The 13,936-nt window shown below is 48.4% G+C and overlaps 1 protein-coding gene across 16 annotated transcripts in view; it reads right to left on the bottom strand.

The window, feature by feature from the left end:
- The window catches only part of ARSG (arylsulfatase G), a 66,825-nt gene extending 59,060 nt beyond the window's left edge, over positions 1-7,765 (bottom strand). For 10 of the 16 annotated variants that reach the window (XR_003071057.3, XR_003071056.3, XM_025141632.3 and 7 more), the window contains exons 1-3: positions 7,641-7,765; positions 6,728-6,894; positions 5,865-5,993 (exon numbers count right to left, since the gene is read on the bottom strand). The gene's annotated coding sequence lies outside the window, so the exon portion shown is untranslated. Of the gene's footprint in view, positions 1-5,864; positions 5,994-6,727; positions 6,895-7,483 lie in introns of all 16 variants that reach the window. The other 6 variants (XM_046902071.1, XM_025141627.3, XM_025141625.3 and 3 more) reach the window with 5 other exon arrangements.
- Between the last annotated feature and the right edge of the window lie 6,171 nt (positions 7,766-13,936).

The following is a 13,936-nucleotide window of genomic DNA, read 5'->3' as shown; positions in this document are numbered from 1 at the left end:
CCACCCTCTTTCCTACAGCAGTTGTCAAGCCCCAGTTACGACAATTTGTGGTAAAATATTACTCACCAGCATTTTGGCCTGTGTGAGCAGCTCTGTCTCTGTAAAGACAGCCCCCTAAATCACTGCTTTGTCACAGAAGCCACAAGCGTAACCAAAAGACTTATTACACGCAGACATTATGAGAAGAAGGCCAACAAGACAATAGTTCCCCCTGCTTCCTTTTTGTCAAAGCTTTCACTAACGTTGTGAACGGCTTTTGCTCCTTGAGCTGCTGTTGGCTGCTTGCTGCGGGCTGCCCGGCCCATGGGCACCGTGAGCATCACTGGGAGCTTGTGCCAGAGCCTGGCACCCCTCGCCATGCCCCTTTGCTTTGAGCACCAGAACAAGTTAGCAGAGGGCACGTGAAGTTACCACAGTCTGCACAGCAAGGCTTCTTTGCATTTGGCCATAGATGTCTCTCCTGTGCTGAGGACTCCACATTTGGATGCAGTGCTCCAGGTGAGGACTCACCAACACGGAGATAATCTGCTGCAGAATGATCCAAAGACCCAAAATAACCAGAGAAATTACAGCCATGGTTTGTCCAAGGACTGCAGGAGATGGGCACAGGGAACCAACCCCAGCAGGGAGGAGGGTTTTAGTTCTCACTGCTCCCCATGCAACGCTGCTGCTGGAGCAGAGCACTCCCCAGCTCTGCCCTGGGCACTGAGCAGGTGCCCCAACCCCAGCACAGCCCCTGCTCATCCCCATTGTGTGCAATGGGGGAAGGTTTCCTGCGGTGGGGTTACTGTAAATTGATGACTAAGTGACACAGTGATGGGTGCCCAGGTCACCTGAAGGATACAAACACTTCAGTCACCTCTGGTATGGTCCAATTCTGACACTGTCCCTTGGACAAATCTACTGCTGAGGCCAGTTTGAGTTTCAGCCACTTCCAGACACAACATTTGAGCAAAGCCACTTAAAACCTTCCCCTCGCATGCCAGCTTCTCTCTGTTGGTGTCAGCATATCCTGGGTATGCATCCGAGCTGCAGACAGCAATGCTTTGGGAACACCTCAATTCTCATGGGCACTGTTTTTCACGACTCAGCACTGGCAGCCAGGAGCTAGCACAGTAAATGCTGCACTCTGCACTCTCCTAGAAAGCCAGCAGCAGGTGTAAGGGAAGAGACTGCTTGGTTTGCACAGAGGGCAGAGCAGGGCAGAATCCAGCAGCAAAGACTGGGCTCAGGTTGGGGTGCACCCACTGCAGGACTCCTCTGCTCTGCAAAGGCAGCTGTGTGCTACAAACCAGCTTTTGCTGAACTTTGCATCGTGCATGCTAAGAAACTTGGCATTTGGCAACACACATGGAGCAGGAGGCCCATGCACTGCTAGGAGCTGAGCACCCTGCCCCTTCCCAAACACTGCATGGCTCCTGCCTGCTGGGAAACATCCCTCACCCTCCTCCTGCAATAGCCCAGGCCTTCAGGCTCTGAGCTTGTCCTCACCACAACACATTAGTCACCAAAACGCTGCCTGTACTTGTATCTCCCTCCCTCATGCACCCAGGGCTTTATCAACAACAGCTTATCAGTAGCAGCCACTCTGAGGAACAGCCCCACGGGCACTATCGGTGACGTGATGCAAGGCTGGATCACTGCTGTCAGCTGGTCTCACCAGGCAGATGGATCGGGCTGGTTTTGTGCCTCCAGGAAAAGCCAGACCCCTCCCATGCATCATCAGAAAGACCCAGAAGCAAAACCCATGCACTCCCAGCACAGAGCTGCCTGCAGTACTTCAGTTCTCCTGGCCTCAAAGTCCAACAGGAGCACTGCACACCTCTGTCTGTGAGCTCAAAAGCTCTGACTGCAGTAATTCTGCAACAGCACAACCGCCTCCCATGTCCACCTGCAGGGGAACCATTTGGTCCTTGCAAGACTTTCCCTCCTTCAGTGACTCAGCACAACTCCCCATGCCCAGCCAGAGGTAAAACACATTAAAAAAACAGTACCTGGAAGGACAGAGTCTGCAGAGTCTCTCCCATTCAGGGGCTGTTTTTCTCCTGCCTCAGCTGGTGAGGAGTCAGAGCCCTGCACAGCTTCTTTCAATATCACAATCAACAGCTCTCAGAGGAGAACTTGGAAACGAACTCCCTTTACAACAATTAGCAGAAGTCCCGGTGCAAACACATCGCCTCAATATTCAAATACAAAACCACATTCAATCTTTGGTTTGTAAAAGGCTTTCACTGAAGCTGCCCCCCATCCTTCCCAGATCTACAGTGATAGCTTCGCACCTCTAAGATTTTTCTTCCATCTATTTTGCACAGCCTTGAATAAGACAGGAATTCTCAATAATTCCTTCAGATACACCCCTGGTCTTAAATGCACGAAGGAAGCAGGGCTGGCTCTTCCAAAGGTACATACAGGCTAACCAAGCCCAGCCATCATTTCTTTCTTTTCCATCAGTGTGTGCGCCTGGGGCAGTTCTGAACCACTTCTGCAGGCTGCTCTGCTGGTCAAATCTGACCAGTGGCAGCACTTAGGAATGTAGCTGTACACTTGGAAGTGTTTCTTGGGCTGTATTCTTTAAGGAGCAGACCTTGCAGCCTAACCTTGTTGTACTTCTTGGGACAACGGTGTCTTCCATGCAGAAGGAGGAGCCAATCTGGTCAGCTAAAAGTGTGTGTAAAGCGGTAACTGAACATAAATGATGTATTTTTATAAGATCAATTTGTTTCTATGTAAAAACAATAACAATAAATATCAGAATGTGTGTTTCTATTTCAAAATACTATTTATATACAGAGATGCAATTTGTTGTGTGCTTTCTCATTGGCAGAATAGCAGATAATTCACACGCTTCAGAGAAATTAATTGCTCTCAGTGTGTAAGAGCAGGAAGGGAGCACCAGGGTAGATTTGTGCACCAGAGCACAGAAATTAATCCTGAAAATGATGCCCAGTGGGAACTCTCACCTGCCAGCCCGGTCTGGGGCCCTGGGATGAGTGAGTCAAGTTACCAGGAAAGATGAGGAAATATCCTACCCAGGTGATGTAAAGCAAAATGAAAGCCTGACCACATCCTGGTAACATTAATTAAAAATAACACCCCGACACAGGAAATTAAACCTTTCACGTGAAGTGCCAATTAAACCTGTGAACCCGCTTCAGAAAAATAAAATCATAAAAATCAGAAACTATGTAAATAAGCCGGATTAAAGTCCAAGGCGCCTCCTCTTGATCTTCACGCAGACAGACCTCTCACCCTCTCCCTGCAATGCACTGCCAAGGACAGGGCCTGGTACCAACACAGGCTCTCTTTGAGGACAGCACTGTCCCCAAATGGTGTCTCCCACACCCACACCAGCTCCCTAAAAACAGCTGTTCATTTCACCTGCGAATGCTATTTCACTTGTATGCAGGCACTCTCATTCCTGCAACCTTAGCACTAGTCTTACAGTAAATGAAGTATTAAATAGCACGAGAATCTCCCGCAGCTGTGTGTAATGCAGCACACCCCAGACCCTATTTATAACAGAAGTGTTCAACAGTGATGAAGACAAACATTCCTGGATACAGGCGGCATCAGCAGAGACTAAACACTGCAGCATCCTGTTAGCAACCAGCGTCAGCCAAGAGATGATACAAACATGAGCTTTTCAGAGAAGAATTTTTAATGCACTGGTAGATTCTCATCACGCAGTAAATTTTAAAATAGTTCGTAGTAAATGATGGAAAGTAACCCTTTAAATACCTGAGCTTTCCTGTGTATGCTCTACACTTCTTTTGCCTGCTTTTTCTCTATGCTTTAGTCTTACACCACATCAAAACGTGCTGGGAACCACCTGTGGCTCTTCTTGAACGCTTTGGGACTTTGAGGAAGAAGCCTCGATGGCTGTGCTGGGCCCTGCCCATGACAGTAAGGCCTTCACCATAAACAAACAACACAAAATGAGAAAGCTGAAACATTTTAACCTGAATGCTGTAAGACCAAAGACTTCAGAGTCATTTTCTCATCACTGCATTCTGCTCCACGCTCTTAATAAAAGTGGAGTTAATGCTACCTAGGAGGTCTTCAGCCCCTGTGTGCAGCAGAACCCCCCTGCCTCTCTCCCCAGGTGCCCCGGCAACACCTGCTTCTTGTTAGCAAAACAAATAAACAGTTTGTTTCTAACCACAAGTATAACTCTACCGCTGACATTTCTTTGCACGTCTCAGACCACAGCTTCCTTTTGAAACCCTAAACTTGCATGCTCCCTTAGTTCTTTAGTAAGACCGTAGAAAGATGAGAAAAACAAGAAGCCGTGCAGAGACAGAAGCGACAGTATCTACAGCAACAGCTGAAACAAAAACTAACCCAGGGCTTGTGAAATTCACCGTGCAGGGACATTAAAACAGGCTGGGTGGTACACACCGATGGTGTAATCAAATCTCATGAGTGAGGTAGCAGCTCCCAGGCAGGGCTCGTGCTCCCGGCCGCCAATTCCCATGGCACTTCCCAGGCAGAGGCAAACCCAGCAGGCTGCCCTGGCAGCAGCACTCTGCTCCTGACACCTCAGCCTCGGGAGGCCGTGAGAACAGCTGATAACAGCTCTGAAGATGTGGTACTGGCATTCATACCCTGCTGTACAAGATCTGCAGGGCAGCGGGTGATGGCACCAGGATGCAGGTGGGTGAGCAGCGAGAGAGCTCTGCAGCAAGGTGCCAACAGCACAGCTGCCATAGAAGAAAGAAAAGTTTAGTTATTGGCTTCTGGGACTGCCCAGACCTGACAGCTTTCTGTGTGGCACACTGCAGCTCACACCTGCAAGCAGGGCACAGTGCAGAGGACAGCTATCCGAGCTCCCCAGGGGCCCGGAGCCCTGCAGCACGCATTGCAGCACTGGCACTGCCACAGTCCAAAAACCCGCCCAGTTTCATGAGTTGGCACAGCCCGCGTTAGGTAAACTCTTCCTCTCTACGCCTCCTCACCTTCCTCCGCTCCTTTCCACTGACAGCACCCACTGCACGCTGTTCTCCCCCCCCCCCCCCGGCCGGGGTACAGCCCGGAGCCGGCCGGGCGGCGCTGCGCAGCCCGCGGGCGCCCTCTGCTGCCGCCCCCGCGGGGCTCCCGGGTGGCAAAGCGGAGCCTGACGTGGGGGGAAGCCGGCACTCCGGCCTGGCTCTTAGCGATGCTTTCAGCTCTTCCTACGGTATTTTTAAAGCACTGAAGTCACGGTGCGGTTGCTGCTGCCCTTACCCACACACCCCGTCACCATGCAAATCGGACTGTTTGAGCGTGACGTCTCTAGCAAAGTCTGATCCTTGATAGCTTTATCAGGGAAGGGCCAAAGAGCGGCTTTATGACAGGCACAGTTCAGTACCAGGGAGCCCTGCAGTGACCGGCGGGCCAACCCACGCTCTGAGCATGGCACAGGTCACTGATACAGCTGTATCAGACTTACACCCCGTCACTCACACGTCATGAAGTTTTTAGCATGTAAAAATCACGCTGCTGGGCTACGGGGCAGCCAGAGTTAGTTAGGAACTCCCCTCTTGGTTTTATTTGCATAGGAAACTCAGCTGAAGAAAGGGTGTCTGAGCAGCATAGTAAATCAGTGCCACTCGTGTGCCCACTTTCTGCAACGATTAGATAGCAATGAATTGGAAATATGTCCATATTCTATCACATAGCCATAAAACAAACTAAAATGAGTAACCCTGCTCCACACTTGCACAGCAAAATGTGATGATTTTGTATTTCTAGCACAGAATAGAATAAAACAATTCCATTGGAAGGGACCTAAAAGATCATCACATTCAACTGAAGCTGACTGTTTCTATTTTGAAAGCCATCTGAGTCCTCAAGGCACACAAAGTCATTGCTGGAAGACACAGTACCTTCTGTCAAAGAAGTTTGTCCAAAGAGGAAGTTCCAAGGCTCAGCTGGATAGAGGTGTAGCACAGCTATCCCCACAGGACACAAAGCATCTCCTGGTCTTTTCTTCTACAGGTACTGCAAGAGGCCCCCTGGGAAAAGCAAACAAATAAACAACCATTGATGAAAAGGCTATTTTCAGGAAACAAGAGGAAATACAGAGAAAAGGTGTGAACATGCAGGGTTATTTTTACTAAGTAAATGCTCAGTGTTGAGCAGGACAGCCTGGGCCTCCAGACAAATTAGCCTAGGTTTGGGTTGGTTGTTTTTTTTGCTTCACAGACAGGACAGTAAGAAATGTAGATGCTTGAATCTACTGCTGATTATTAGAGTAGGCTCAGCAACATACCTGATAGACTCCACCACAAGAAAAACACCAATATAATCAAATAGTGAATTTTATTACTGTACACGCCCTAATTGTTTTCACAACTTAAACTTGACAAGAACATAAATCCCACATTAATATGCTCAACAAAAGGCAAAACACCTCTCTGTCCACTGCAGTTATTGAAGGAGTTTATTTCTCATGCACAGTGGCTGACAGTGTAGCCTTCACAGAGTAATTCCACCAGCTCCTGAAGCACGAGGCTGCTGTTACATCACCCTGCCATCTGCAATGGGACTGCTTCAGTGAATAAAAGCTACAGAATCAGCTGCAGGAGCTGGGATTTGGGCTTGCAAGGTACTGACCTTTAAACTGTGTTCACACCTTTTCTGTCCAGCACAAACAGGGAACAGTCTTTTATCAGACATCTCCACCTTGATTAGTGGCCAACAAAGAATCTGAAGTTCCCTCTGTTTATCACCTAACAGCATTATGTACCTGAGTAAGTCTGTAGGCTCCCAGTGTGCCCATTTACTTGAGAAGCACACACTGTATCTGCAGCTGGAATGGGTTCTGGGATCTGTACAGTCAGACCACAGCAAAAGGCTTCACAGTACACCTTCAGCCATCTCCTATCATCTTCCAAACTGAGTCCTTGGACAGACCTGTGCAAGGAATCCAAAATGGCACAGAGTTATTGAAATGACATCAGATTATTAATCACCTTGCGGCAGAATAAGCCGATCAATTCGCTTACCAGCTTTTCTCAGAGCTGTAGTATTCCCACTTACTGCAATTTGTAATGAATTTCAGTCAATTTCACGGCACAAAAATACACAGACCGGCTGCTGTGCAGCGCTGTGTGACACAATATAGGAGCAACCTTTAACAACTTCGAAGATCTCGTTGTGTTGATATTCCCCACCTTCACCAACAGGTGAGACTAACCCTGCAGCACCACTCTGCCCATCACAGAAGCATAAACGTTCACCAACGATGACCGCAGTGCCGCACACCCATGGCCACAGAACGAGGGCTTAAGGCCACGTGCCATCACACCCAACCGGGCCACCAGCAGCAGCACACCCCGCAGCATAGGATGGAGCCCCAGCAGGACCGCCCACAGCCCCAGCAGGACCATCCCATCCCACACTGCAAACAGAACTGTCCCATCCCACCCCACATCCCACCACAACCATCCCACCCGTGCAGCAGCCACCCTGCTGCACTTGGGATTTGTTTTCCAGCACGTACTGACGGCTGGAGTGCAATTACTTGCTTTACACGTCCGTGTGAGAGAGAAGAGCGTATTTTATTAACGCAGTTGATTTCGCAGTTGTGAAGACAACTAGGCTAACGGTACCGCAAACACACCGCAACTCATCAGCACCAGTCCAGGTGTCACACGGACCGTTACCAAATGAAGAGCTGCGGATGGAGTACCCGAAACAAAACCGCTCCCGTCCGTGCGCCGACAAACGGACCCGCAGACGGAGACCAACACAGCACACGCGGCCCCACGGCCGGAAGAGGCCCCACCGCGGCCGGAGCCGCCCCCGGCACCGCCCCCCCCTCCGCCCCTTCCCCCGCGCGGGCGGAGCCGCGCACGCCGACCTTCCGCCCCGCCGTCGGTATTGCGGCCAAATGCCTCCGAGCCGGGCCAGGCGGCGCCTTAACGCTGCAAAGCTCAGCGCCAAAGGTGGTGATCCCATCTTTGGGATAAATGCACCCAGCGGATGGGTTTATCCGCACGGAGTAGCAGCTGCCTTATGCTGAGCATCGCAGCGCAGGCTGTTCCTGAGTTCTGTAGGTGCGTCCTCTGTGTCCCCCTGGCAGGAGCTGCACAGCCCCACACGTCCTGCTTCTTTGGTGTTCCCATTAAAACAACAAACGCACAAAGGCCTTAAGTGCTGCCTGCCTGTCTTCAGAGGCTTCTGCAAGCATCAGTAAGGCGTGCTGGAAGATGACAGACTCATGGACTATCCCGAGGTGGAAAGGACCCATACGAATCATTGAGAAGGAGGAAGAGTTCAGCCCACAGCTCCAAACCGTGCTCTGCTGTTGTTGTTTGTTTCTTGATGTTTTCATTCTCCCAGACATCTGAGAGACACAAACCAGTGGACAGACAGGATCCCAGCACTCCCAAGACGCGCTCCCAGCGCCAGGATGGGGATTTAATTTCACACCTCGCAGCTCCATCCCGGTGCGGGATGTTATCTGCTGTGCACGGAGCTGCTGACTTAGCACAGCTGCTATATTTAGTGCTCAGATGCTCCTGCAGTGTAGTCCTGTGCTCGGATCACAGCGCTGCTCCCTCTGAGATGATTTTGTCTGAAGCAAACAGGGGCAGTACGGATGCATCCAACACCCCCAGGCCTCATTGTTGCCAGGCACTACGAGGCACACTGCTGAGTACTTGCTTCCAAACATGAGCGGGCAGTTCTTTGGACAGGGCTGTGAGCAGTAAACAATCTCACCATTTATATCAGACCAGCTGTGTGTTACAGATCTGCTGTTTCTCATGGCAGTGATTTCAGCTCTGGCCTGTTGTTCAGACTTTGCATTAAGAGCTGGGTTTACCTGCGCCGAGTGAGACGTGGGGATGGAGAGACATCCAGGTCTGCACCAAATGCAGGTGCTGTCTAGCTGAAAGATGGAGAAATCAAAAATATATGATCCAAAGAGCACCAGCTAAGGAAATGGGAATTTAAATGAGGGTTTTATCAGTTTTTTTGCTTTTAAGGAACTGTAAAATGTGGGGTTCTTTCCTATGCCATTGCCAAGACCTGGAGCCATTCTGCAGTGGCTCATGGATACTACAAAAGTGAACGTGGAGATGAGACTGATAAAACCCAGCCACAAAGAGCCACCGGAGGACCTGCACAGAAAGTGATCCTTCGCAAGAAGGCAGAACAGACCTCTCCAGGAGTCTGAGTGCTCTGCAGAACTTATCACAACCTGCTGCCTTAAGGAATGCAGCACGCAGGCTGGAGGTGATTTCCCTTCTCTTGAGGTGTGAGAGCACAGTGACACAGCCTGGGAGAAAGCAGCCCGACCAGGTGGTGACTCACACGAGTCAGGCTGAGAACTGCTCTCTGCAGTGGCTTTTCTCTCCCTCATGACGGAAGCTGGCCCTCATTGCAGCTAGCTGCTACAAACACTGCTTAAATTGGGGCAGTAGCTCTGATCCAAAGAAAGCTGCCTTGCACGGGGCTGCGAGGCCTGACCTCCAACACCAAGGGAAGCCAAAGGTGTAAGCGAAGGTGTGAGGCTGCACGTTCCCCCGTGCTTTGGTATAACCACAGACATTTGTCTTGCTGCAAGCAAACGATACAGGGCACAGAGACAATGAAAATAAAGCCTGGCTCCAGCTAAAGGGTTGGCTGTCAGCCAAATGCTTTCATATTCGATCCTTGCTTCTGTCAAGAGGGAAATATAAAACATTTTACCTTGCTAACCTCTTAGTGAGGAGCTACTTTTGACAATTAATTTGCATATCACATGTCTAAATACTCTCCGTGTGTTTATCCTGCTCTTGCAGGAAAATGGGGTTTCCTTTCTGAAGGAGGAAATCTGTGTCAGTCAGTGCTTTGACTTGACAAAGGAACAGACAGGGTGACTTGCTGCTGACGTTCATGCATTGAAAAGATGTCCCCTTGCCTCGATGGCATCCACAAATAAAAGATAGTAGAGATGATTATGCACCGATTTCTTACAAGCACAAAGAATGGTAACGTTTCACTTGGAACAAAGGATCTGCTGCGTTCTGGAGAATGCATTTCTCTCTTAGTATTGCAGAGTCATGTAGACAGAGCATCCTTTCCCAGCAGAAGGCAGGTTTGTGGTGCCCAGGTGATAATACTAGAAGCTTTGAGAGTTTTTAAAAGGTACTGACTTAAATCCCAGGTTCACACCTGCAGGTTGCAAGCATGGATCCCCCAGTCAGCTCACAGCACTGCTGTGCACACATCTCCTGCGTCACACTGCTCCCAGCCCAATGCATGCAGCTGAGGGCAGCAGCTCTAATGCCCATCACTTTGCTGTGCCTGGTCTGAATCACATCCCCTTTTCCCCTCAACATTTTGTAAGTGGGGAAGGGAGAGAGGGTGAAAGACAGCCTGCTTAGGTCATCTGCATGAATAAGAGGAAGTTGTCCCCTTAATTCTAGACAGTTTTTTTTAGCAAATGTCAGACATGAGCTAAAAAGGCTGTCACTGCTTAGCTTGCTCAGCTTGCTCCCCTGCAAATCCTAACATGAACTCTTTGAAAATGCTGGTTGTGTTGAAGGTTTGCTGTTCACTTGTTTCCTCTTTCTTCAGGAAAAAGAGAGGCTTCAGCAGGAAATGGTCATCAACTGGTAGCTGCTTCTCTGTCTACATACGGATTAATGTAAAAGAATCAAGCTCATACAGTACAAAACATTACTCCCAGGCAACCCCAGAAAGGTCTGCATCATTTACAGATATCGCCTCTTCTTTCTATAAAAGCTTAAAACCATTCCCAACCAAAGACTGCAGGTACACAGAGCACTCAAAGTTGAGCCTGGTGTCAGAGCTGATGAGCACACATACTAATTGTGGAAGTGCTGACTGATTTAACAGCCTGATGTGAGTTGCTGGCCATTAATTACTCAGGGCTGGTGTCATGCCACAAACGTCACTTGCATGGTGTATGTTCAGTATGGAAACAGTCATTCATCATCTCAAGTCTACATGGGGGAGTTAGATATACACTCTTTTTTTCCCTCTACTGTTTCCCCTTTTGAATCTGAGAAAGAAGTAGCTTTCTCTTACATATGAAAAGCTGACTGTCTCCCAGGCTGCAGCCAACAAGAACTATAGAACACAGGGCAGAGCCTTTACTATGGCTCAGAGATATCAGACCTCTGATACTGGACAGGGGAGAGAAATGGAAATCTAGCAAGGCTGTAAGCATTTTGGCTGTAAGTCTTCCTACCTGTCAATGGGAAGAGGCCTAGGAAGACAGCATATTCTATGCTGGCAAGATACAAGATCCATTACACTGAACACTAGATCTGAAGACAGCAGACAGTGAGAGGCACATAGAGTCTCATGCTTCCTCTGAAGTCCTAAATTAATCAATGCCAGCCTGCTCTGATCAGTGTCATCTTACTGGTCCACATTACGTCATATTTTAAACTCTCCAGAGAGAGAAATTAGATTTATGCACTTACTGTGCATGCTGCTGACAAACACGTCCCTACTTTATCCTCCAATGCCCTGCAGCCCTTCTTGCCTGCAGAACAGCATATGCACATCTTGCTAGTGACAGCCAGCAGCTTGGAAGACATGCCCTTTGAATTTTATCCTTTGTACGAAGGCACAAGTTGGAAGTTGCTCTGAACCAGAACCCTTCTCAAAACAGCCTACATCAAATTCAGACTTGTCAAATCGAGTGCTAAGCAATTAATCAAACTGTTCCACTTCCTCTGAGGAGCAAAGCAGACACAGTAGTGTGGCCTTCAGTCCCTCTGACTGCATGCGTGAGTGGAGACCATTTCTATCATCTCAAGTGTACAATTCATTTCTGCTGGATGTTTTGATTCCTTATCTTCAAGTCATCACATCTTGTTTACTGAATTCACATGTAAGGATTTTGACTCTGCCACAGCAGTTTTCACAAGCCAGAGTGTGAAGCTCACTCTAGGGCCTTGCAAGAGCTTTCCTTTGTAGCAATAGGGAGCAAGAAGCACAGAGCCCAGACAGCCACTAAAAATGGAAGTTGCACTCAACCAAGAAAAAACATTTTGTCCCTCAGTAAGTGTGCATAAAAGCACCAGGGAAGAACACAGAATAATTTATCACAATCCAATACTATCTAAAGTTAGACACAGAACGACCCACTACTGCAGGACCTTGTGGGACTTCTTGGACTGAGTTCATTGAGTAATTTCCATACAGTTGTGAAGAGCTTGTGTGCATTAGGCAAGACAGTCAGAAGTAACTTGCACCAGAGCACACTCACCCAATTTCCACCCATATCCCCCGGACAACTCCCCCTTGGCAGCTGCTGCTTTGCCATTCAACTACTCCAGAGCAAACTATCCATGTCAGCTCCTCACCAGGAGCAGAGCTCTGCAGGTCAGCTCCAGGAGCAGCTCCTGCCTGCAGCCACGCTCAGCTCAGGCAGTAAGCAAAGCTGCTTCAGCAGAACTTCACTTGATTTTGGTTCCCTTATGTCAGTTATTGCATAATCACCAACTAACAGGAAGGAAGAGGCTCAAAAACCCAACCTACATTCACTAGGCCACACAATGAGGTGTTCTGTTAAATGAAGAATTTATCAAAAGCAACGAGATTTCTACTTGCTCACAAATCCAGTAACAGCCCTTCCCTGCACATGTGGCTCTCCCTGCTGCTGCCAGACAGAGCACACTGCCACGTTACCAGAACCCATAGGTTACTGCTGAACAGTCCATTACTAGCCCTGGTTCTGCTAACAGAACTTGTGTTTGAAGACAACAGCATGCGTATTTCAGAATGTCACTCAATGTTACCAGCACTTCTGTTACAACTCCAATGAATCCTCAGGCAGGTCCTCCCAATAAGAAAAAGCTATTCCTAATGACAGCTTCATTCAACCAGGCCATAACTAGAAGCCTGGGCGAACCTTGCTGCAATGCCTCTGTAGCACTACCCTGCTGAGTTCTCTGCATGTTGTTAGTTTTATTCCACAGGCTGCTGAGGCACATCAGAAAATAACACCATGCATGAAAACAAGATTTCAACAACATTAAGAAGACTGATTTTCCAACTTAGAGGGAAAACTTCACCAAGGCTGTTCCAGTACAACTGCTTAAGTGCAAAAAAGTGGTCAAGTGCTAAGTTTCTGAAGAACCAGAACCACCTGCTCTAGAAACAGGCAAGACTCAGAAGCAAAACTGCATTGCAAAGCAGAGCAACGCTTTGTGTTCCTCACTCCCGACTCCAGAGAGAGGACGTGTCTCCATTAAAATATTCTGCTCTTCACAATCAGTACAGAGGGCTGGGGAGAGGATGCAGGTCCCTATTAACCCACAGCAGGTTCACATCAACCCAATGATTTTTACAGCTTATATATTAACATTACTAAGACAAATACTCATGCTAAGAAGTAGCTGTATAAATCATTACTACTTGGTGTGAGCATTTTCAGAGATGGAGCACTGCAGGATGACAGCCACATCTGGGCTCTGAGGAGAAACTGAAGCCTCTCAGGCCTAAAAAAAAAACTGATAAGAAGAAATCAGTGTTTTGCTGCAAAACATCGTTTCACGTTGCCCAAGAGCCAGAGACCCATTTCTGAAGGAGGCAGAAGCTGGCTTATTCAGAAAACAGCCAAAAATAATGAACAAATAGAGCACTGCAATACTGAGATCCATAAGTGATACAGAAGCTTGCCACTTATGCCAACACACACAAGCATCATCAATACGTTAAATATCAAGTACCAAATTGATTGCCAAATGCAACTTCAGCAATTTCACTTACTGGAGAAAAGGGAACAGCATGAACACAACCATCAGGATGAGCCATTGAAGCAAAGAACCTGTTTGAGCCCAGAGACTTCCAACATTACATATTTTACGTGCAGCGCAAGCTGTGGCAGAAGCACAGCAGTTGGCCCAATAACCAAAAGACAAATGATCCGACTGCCACCACACATGAAGTAAGTATGAATCTGAAAAATGATTTCATAATACCAGTA

This window comes from Gallus gallus, chromosome 18, assembly GCF_016699485.2.
Source record: "Gallus gallus isolate bGalGal1 chromosome 18, bGalGal1.mat.broiler.GRCg7b, whole genome shotgun sequence".
NCBI classification, from domain to species: domain Eukaryota; kingdom Metazoa; phylum Chordata; class Aves; order Galliformes; family Phasianidae; genus Gallus; species Gallus gallus.
This window is presented reverse-complemented; position numbering and strand designations above follow the sequence as displayed.